This window comes from Globicephala melas, chromosome 12 (assembly GCF_963455315.2).
Source record: "Globicephala melas chromosome 12, mGloMel1.2, whole genome shotgun sequence".
Lineage (NCBI taxonomy): Eukaryota > Metazoa > Chordata > Mammalia > Artiodactyla > Delphinidae > Globicephala > Globicephala melas.
In genome coordinates this window covers 32,077,700-32,084,109 of record NC_083325.1, presented here as the reverse complement: position 1 = coordinate 32,084,109, position 6,410 = coordinate 32,077,700, and the positions used below count along the sequence as shown (strand labels likewise).

Genomic DNA, 6,410 nt, shown 5'->3' with positions numbered 1-6,410 from the left:
AGTCAGTATTCCAGGGATAAATTCCACTGGGTCATGGTGTATAATCCTTTTTATATGTTGCTGGATTTGGTTTGCTTGTATTTTGTTGAGGATTTTCATGTCTATATTCATAAGGGATATTGATCTATGATTTTCCTTTCTTAAGATACCTTTGGTTTTTATATCAGAGTAATACTGTTCTTATAGAATGAGTTAGGAAGTTTTCACTACTCTTCGTTTTTTATAAGAGTTTGAGAAGCATTTGTGTTCATTCTTCTTTAAACATCTGATAGAATTCACAGGTGAAGCCATCTGGTTCTGGGCTTTTCATTGTTGTAACTTATTGATGACTAAATCAATCTCTATACTTCTTTTAGGTCTATTCAGATTTTCTATTTCTTCTTGTGTCAGTTTTGGTAATTGTGGTTTTTAGTACTTTACATTCCTGCTTTTACTAATTTTAGTCATTTCATTCATGATTTTAGTACTTTTCTCTCTTTTTCTTGGTTAGTGTAGCTAAAATTTTCTCAATTTTGCTGATCTTTTGAAATAACCAACTTTTCATTTCATTGATTCTCTGTATTTTTCTATTCTCTATTTTGTGTTTTTCTATTATAATATATTTTCCTTTTTGTTGCTGTGAGTTAGTTTGCTCTTTTTTTCCAAGTCTCTTAACTTGAAAAATTAGGATATTGATTTTATTACTTTTGAAGTAGGTATTTATAGCTATAAATTTCCCTCTCTACAGTACTTTTACTGCATCCCATAAGTCTGGATATGTTGTATTAATGTTTGTTCATTTTTTTCTTTCAGCACTTTGGATGTGATATCCCTACATATTTTCTGGTGGTAAATCAGCTGTTAATATTATTGATTATTCCTTGTACATGGGTCACTTCTCTGTTGCGGTTTTCAAGATTGTCTCTTTGACTTTCAACTGTTTGATTGTAATGCAACTCTGTGTGAATCTCTTTGAATTGATTCCACTTGGAGTTTCTTGAGCTTCTTGAATGTGTAGATTAATTTTTTTTTAATTTTGAAAAATCAAATTCAGGAAGATTTTTACCATTATTTCTTTAAATGTTCTTCCATTCCCTTTCTCTCACTCCTGTCCTCTGGGAGTCCCATTTGTACATATGTTGATATACTTAATGGTGTTTCACAGGTCTCTTAGGCTCTGTTCATTTTTTTCCTCTTTTTTTCTCAAACTGGATAACTTCAATCAACTTTCTTCAAGTCTGATGATTCTTTTCATGCCTGTTTGAATCTGCTGCTGAGCTACTCTATTGAATTTTTCATTTCAGTTATTGTACTTTTCAAATCTGGACTATTCTCTATTTGATGAGACCCTCTCTTAGTTTCTTTAGTTCTTTCTCTATGGTTTCCTTTGAACATATTTTTAAACAGCTGATTTAAAATCTTTGTCTAGTTAAGTCCAACATCTGGACTTCCTCAGGTATAGTTTCTATTGATTGCTTTTATATTTCACTGTGTATTGTTTCTTCATATCCTTTGTAATATTTTGTTGAAAACTGCACTTTTTGGATATTATGTGGGCAACTCTGGAAATCAGATTCTTCTCCCTCCCTAGGATTTGTTGTTGTTGCTGCTTGTTGTACTTTTGGTCTTTGTTTTTTAGTGGCTTTCCTGAACTAATTCTGTAAAGTTTGTATTCTTTGCCATGTATGGCTACTGATGTTTCTGGTCCATTCATTTATTGGTTACCTAATGATTTGGACAGAGATTTCCTTAAACACCTGGAACCAAAAATTCTTAGAGCTTTTGCCAACAGTCTCTCTGTGAGTGTTGAGGCATACATTTAGCATCTAGTCTGGAAGTTTACAGCTCTGTCCTAAGCTTCATGTTATCCTTATGCAGAGTCTCAAGGTCTGCCAGTAATGAGAGTGTAGGGCTTCTTGGGTCTTTCTCGAGGAGGTACACAGCTCTGGGCATGTAAATAGCCTTCTATACTCCAGGAAATATTTAGGAGCTCTTCAAAGTTCTTCATTCCTTACTCTTTCTTTTCAAGCTTCCAGGTTAGTCTGTTGTTTGCCCAGCTGTTATCCATTGCCTCAGGCAGCCGTGGCTAAAATATTTCCTTGTAATTGTTTTTGACAAATGTTCCTGGGTAGTGGCTTTAGTACTAGTTGAGTTTTGAGTCAAGTGAGATGAAGATAGCCTTTCAAGCAGTCTTCCAAAGAGTCACTAGTAGGTCAAATAATGACAATTCTTTGTGAATGGGGTCTGTTCTGTTCTCTCTGGTATTGAGAATGTGGACCATTATTTTCAAGGCTGTTACTGAGCTGGGGTGTGGGTGGTTGGACTAGGGTAAGTTAAAACACCACTAAGCTAACCATTCTAACATAGATTTAGCTGTTTTTCTTGAGTAAGTGCTCCCTGTGTTATTGCAAGCCTTTGGTTAATTTCCAGATTCCTGTCAAAACTGATTCTTACAGTTTTTGACATTTTTTTTCATTGCTTTCATGGAGGGACATACTTTTTGGAGTTCCTTACTCTACCATTTTGCTGAAGTCCTAACCATACCAATACTGGACATTTGAAGATGTTATGCAGTATTTCAAGCAATTTCATATCCATTTTCTCATTTCATTCTTATAACAGAATTTGAAGTCAAGAAGTAAATATGCCTTTTATAGATGAGGAATTTGAGGTGTCCTGCATGAAGCTACTCTGTCTTCCCAGCTCATCTGTCATAATTGTGATTAATCTGTTTTCATAGGTAGACCATGAACTGCAAGACAGAATAGATAATGCTATTTGTACTATTAGCATAATTCTTAGAACAAAGTACAAATTTTGGAATTAAAAAAAAAGAATAATGAATAAAGTTTAACACATGAGACCTCTTTCCTGATGAATGGATTCATGAAATCCTACAGTGTTAGACCTGAAAGTGTCCTCACGGGCTATATCGGGAGGGAAACGATGGTGTAGGACTTAGTGTCTTCCCTAATGTTTCAACAAAACCAACTCCACATTAATTTTTTCTCCCCATGTTCTTTTAACAAATATTAATTGAGCTCCTACTCTGCCCCAGGCCTTGCACTAGTAGCTAAGAACTTAGAAATTAGTAAGACAAACTCCTTGTCATGAAATTTACATTTGTGAGACAAAGAATGAGTATATAATTTCTAGAATTAAATGTAAAAAAAACCCAGAAAAACAAAGAAAAGCAAAACAAGGCAGGGTAAGGTAGGAAGGGCACTGGAAGACACAGAATTATTTTAGATAGTTTTAACAGAGATGTCTTTTCTCAGACATGATATTTAGGCAAAGATATGAAGGAAACGAAGGATCAGGCCATCTGAGAATGTAGGGGCAGTGTTATAAGCAGAGGAGCAGCAAATGCCAAGACCCTGAGGTGGGAGAGAGTTCAGCCTGATCCAGAAGGAATGAGAAGGCAGGCATGGGCTGAGCAAGGGCTGAGTGCCATGTGTGAGAGAGGTGGAGATCAACCAGGTCAGCTCATGGGCTGCCTTGGTAGATTTTCTTTGAGTAAATAGTTCTATGGATAAAGAAAAAACTGAAAAATACTCAGTTTTATATTATAATTTGTGATTATTTACTTGCTCCCTTTTTTGACCTTTAAAAAAACCTGAAGTTTAGTTAATTTACAATGTTGTGTTAGTTTCAGGTACACAACAATAATATATACAATATATATTCTTTTTCAGATTCTTTACCATTATAGGTTATCACAAGATATATAGTACAGGATATCTTGTGATATACAGTAGGTCCTTGATGTTTATCTATTTTATATATAGTAGTGTGTATATGTTAGTCCCAAACTCCTAATTTATCTCTCCACCCTGCACCCCATCCTCTCTTCCATCTTTTCCTCTCTTTCTTCATTCCTTCCTTTTCTTATCTTTCTTACTTTTCTTTCTTTCTTCCTTTGTGTTACCCACCAACAAAGGGATCTGGACCATGTTCTCTTTACCTGTGATAAACACAGCACCTGGCACATAAGAATACTCAAATGATATTTTTGAATAAGTGAGGAAATTGAGACCTGAAAGGTAAAGTAGCATTTTCAAGGCCACACAGCTTGTTAGTGGCAGAACCAGAGCTGGACCTATATTTAGTTCAGTTTCCGCTATTTTACCACATCCCTTGCACGGAATCAAAAACAGATCCAAAGAATTTTGCAATTAGCGTAGCTTGTCATTTCCTGCTACTGCCTCCAAGTATAGTCTAGTCACCCAATCACGCAGCTAAGTCATTAGCAAAAGAGTACTTGTCGTTTCATTGAGTCAGGTGAAAGCTTTCATGGTGACAGTCAGCATCAAAGATACAATGTGTTGTAAAGAACCAAAAGGTATGTTTTGGGAGGCAGGGTGGAGGGGCTGGACCATTGGTACAGTGTCCCAGGTCAGGGAAGGGTGACTTAGCTGCAAACCTTCCTTAGTGAAGGAAGAGAGAGAAAGGAAAAATAGCATCAAGAAATTGTCAAAGTAAAAATGCCACATTTACTACTTTGCAGATGCAGAGGCCAGAAAGCAGACAGAATCAGAACACACATTGTTAAAATGACCCATAATGCTTTGGAGAACAATAATGTGACTGGCCAAGGCTTGAAGCATCTCTTTCAACACCAGCACAGGAGGTCATCTGTGTCTCCACACGATGTGCGGCGAATTCAGGTAGACCCGAGCCTGAAATGGATCTGGAAAGCAAGAACGCATGTGCTAAGATTGATGGTGTCTCCACCCACCCCACAGCTCTGAATGAGTCCTACAGCAGATCCAACTGCCATCCAAGATAAAGGAAGAGATGAATTTTCATAGTAGGTGGGGCAAGCCAGAGACCACAAGGGGAAGTCACCAAATCAATAGGAATAGGAGATCTGGCCAGAAGATGGCAGTTGTTATAGTCAGGCCAGCCCAAGTCTCTAGCTATGACTGATGCTTCTAGCAGCTTAACTGTGACGGAAATAGCTTGTGTTGCTGCTGCATTTCAACCAAGAATAAATGGAGTAGTTGGAAGTAAGTAGCCTTGCCCAGACTTCCACTCGCATTGATGGCAGCATCCAATGGATTCCATGGATGGAATATGAGATGCTCAGTGCACAAAGGCTGCTATCGCTCACCTGCACCAGAAGACCCTGAAGTTTACATAACAGATCGAGGTTGTACAAACATCCCAGAGGACAACGCTGATGACTAGTTGAAACTTGCCAGCAGTGCAGACAAGCAGCAGGCCACCCACATCAAGCAGGTCTTTGAAGAACCAGAAATCTACTCAAATCTTCTTCCAGCTACAAAAGAAGCTTAAGTGCTACCACTGGAAGTTTTGGGAGATGGAGTGGGATGGGATCTCATGGCAACCACAGGACATCTTCAGGGACATGCACCAGGGTCTGAAGGGTGTGGAAGTGAAGGTGGCTGGCTTCAGTGAGAGTGTGGTCAGCTTAACAAAGGTCAAGAAGCTTTCCAGCTTCTCCCAGCAGCCACTCAGGGGTGGGGGCCGTGATCTCAAAGCCCGAGGAGATCATTTGACTAGTTGGAGCAAATTTGACAGTGTGGGCATCTCTCAAACTTGATGCCCAAAGGAATCATGTAATTTTAGAGCTTGAAGGGATCTTAGAGGTTCTTAGAGATTATGGCAAAGCCGAATCCCAGAGAAGGTAGGCAAGCTGTACACCAGCACACAGACAAGAGCAGGGTAGAAATTTGAGCCCAGCATGTTGGCCTTCCAGCCTAGTCCTGGAGCCTCTTTACCCAACAGAATGTAGAATGGAGGAATACAAAGTTGGATGCGAACGATCAACTGGCATGCTGAATTGATAAAGTGAAGACTTTTGAGGACCAAGTGTTGATTGTTGACCAGTAGACAGACTCTGGGCCACTGCTAGCGTTTCATTCGTCTAAAGGCACCCCTTCCTCTGGGTAGACTCAGGCCACAGGAAGGCCATCAGCTTGGCATGAGGTGTGTGGGCAGGGCTTCGGCCTCTGCATGCCTTCTTGTCTGGGTAGTTTGTGTAGGATACACCCTGGACAGACTCGTCCAGCAGCCTGGCGAATTAGGGACAAGTTACAAGGAAGCCCTGATGTAGGAGGATAGTGCAGGGAGTCAGGGAGCTTTGGATACTCTTTGGTATCCATAGCCCAGTTCTGTGTACTCTTGTCCAGCTAATGGGGTCAGAACTCAGGTGTGCCCCCTTGAGGCTGGAGGACTTCACACCGTTACCTGACCTGGTTCCACCAGGGTGTGTAGCTGAGTTCTGTGACTGTCACGGCTTAAACCACAAAACTGAGAGACTGTAACCAGAAGCCTCTCTTCCCCGCTGTTGCCTCCGATACCAGAATGCATCTCTCCCCTCTATTGGGTGCTTAGGGCCAGTTCTAGTTGCTTTCCTGGCTAGAGGTGGCACTGAGGCCTGCTGCCTAGGACCTGGGGCTGCAACA

The 6,410-nt window shown here is 39.9% G+C and overlaps 1 pseudogene; it reads left to right on the top strand.

Annotated features, from left to right (window-relative positions):
* Nucleotides 1-4,272: 4,272 nt before the first annotated feature.
* On the top strand, nucleotides 4,273-5,501 carry LOC115864177 (transmembrane and coiled-coil domains protein 1 pseudogene; annotated as a pseudogene).
* The last annotated feature ends 909 nt before the right edge of the window (nucleotides 5,502-6,410 follow it).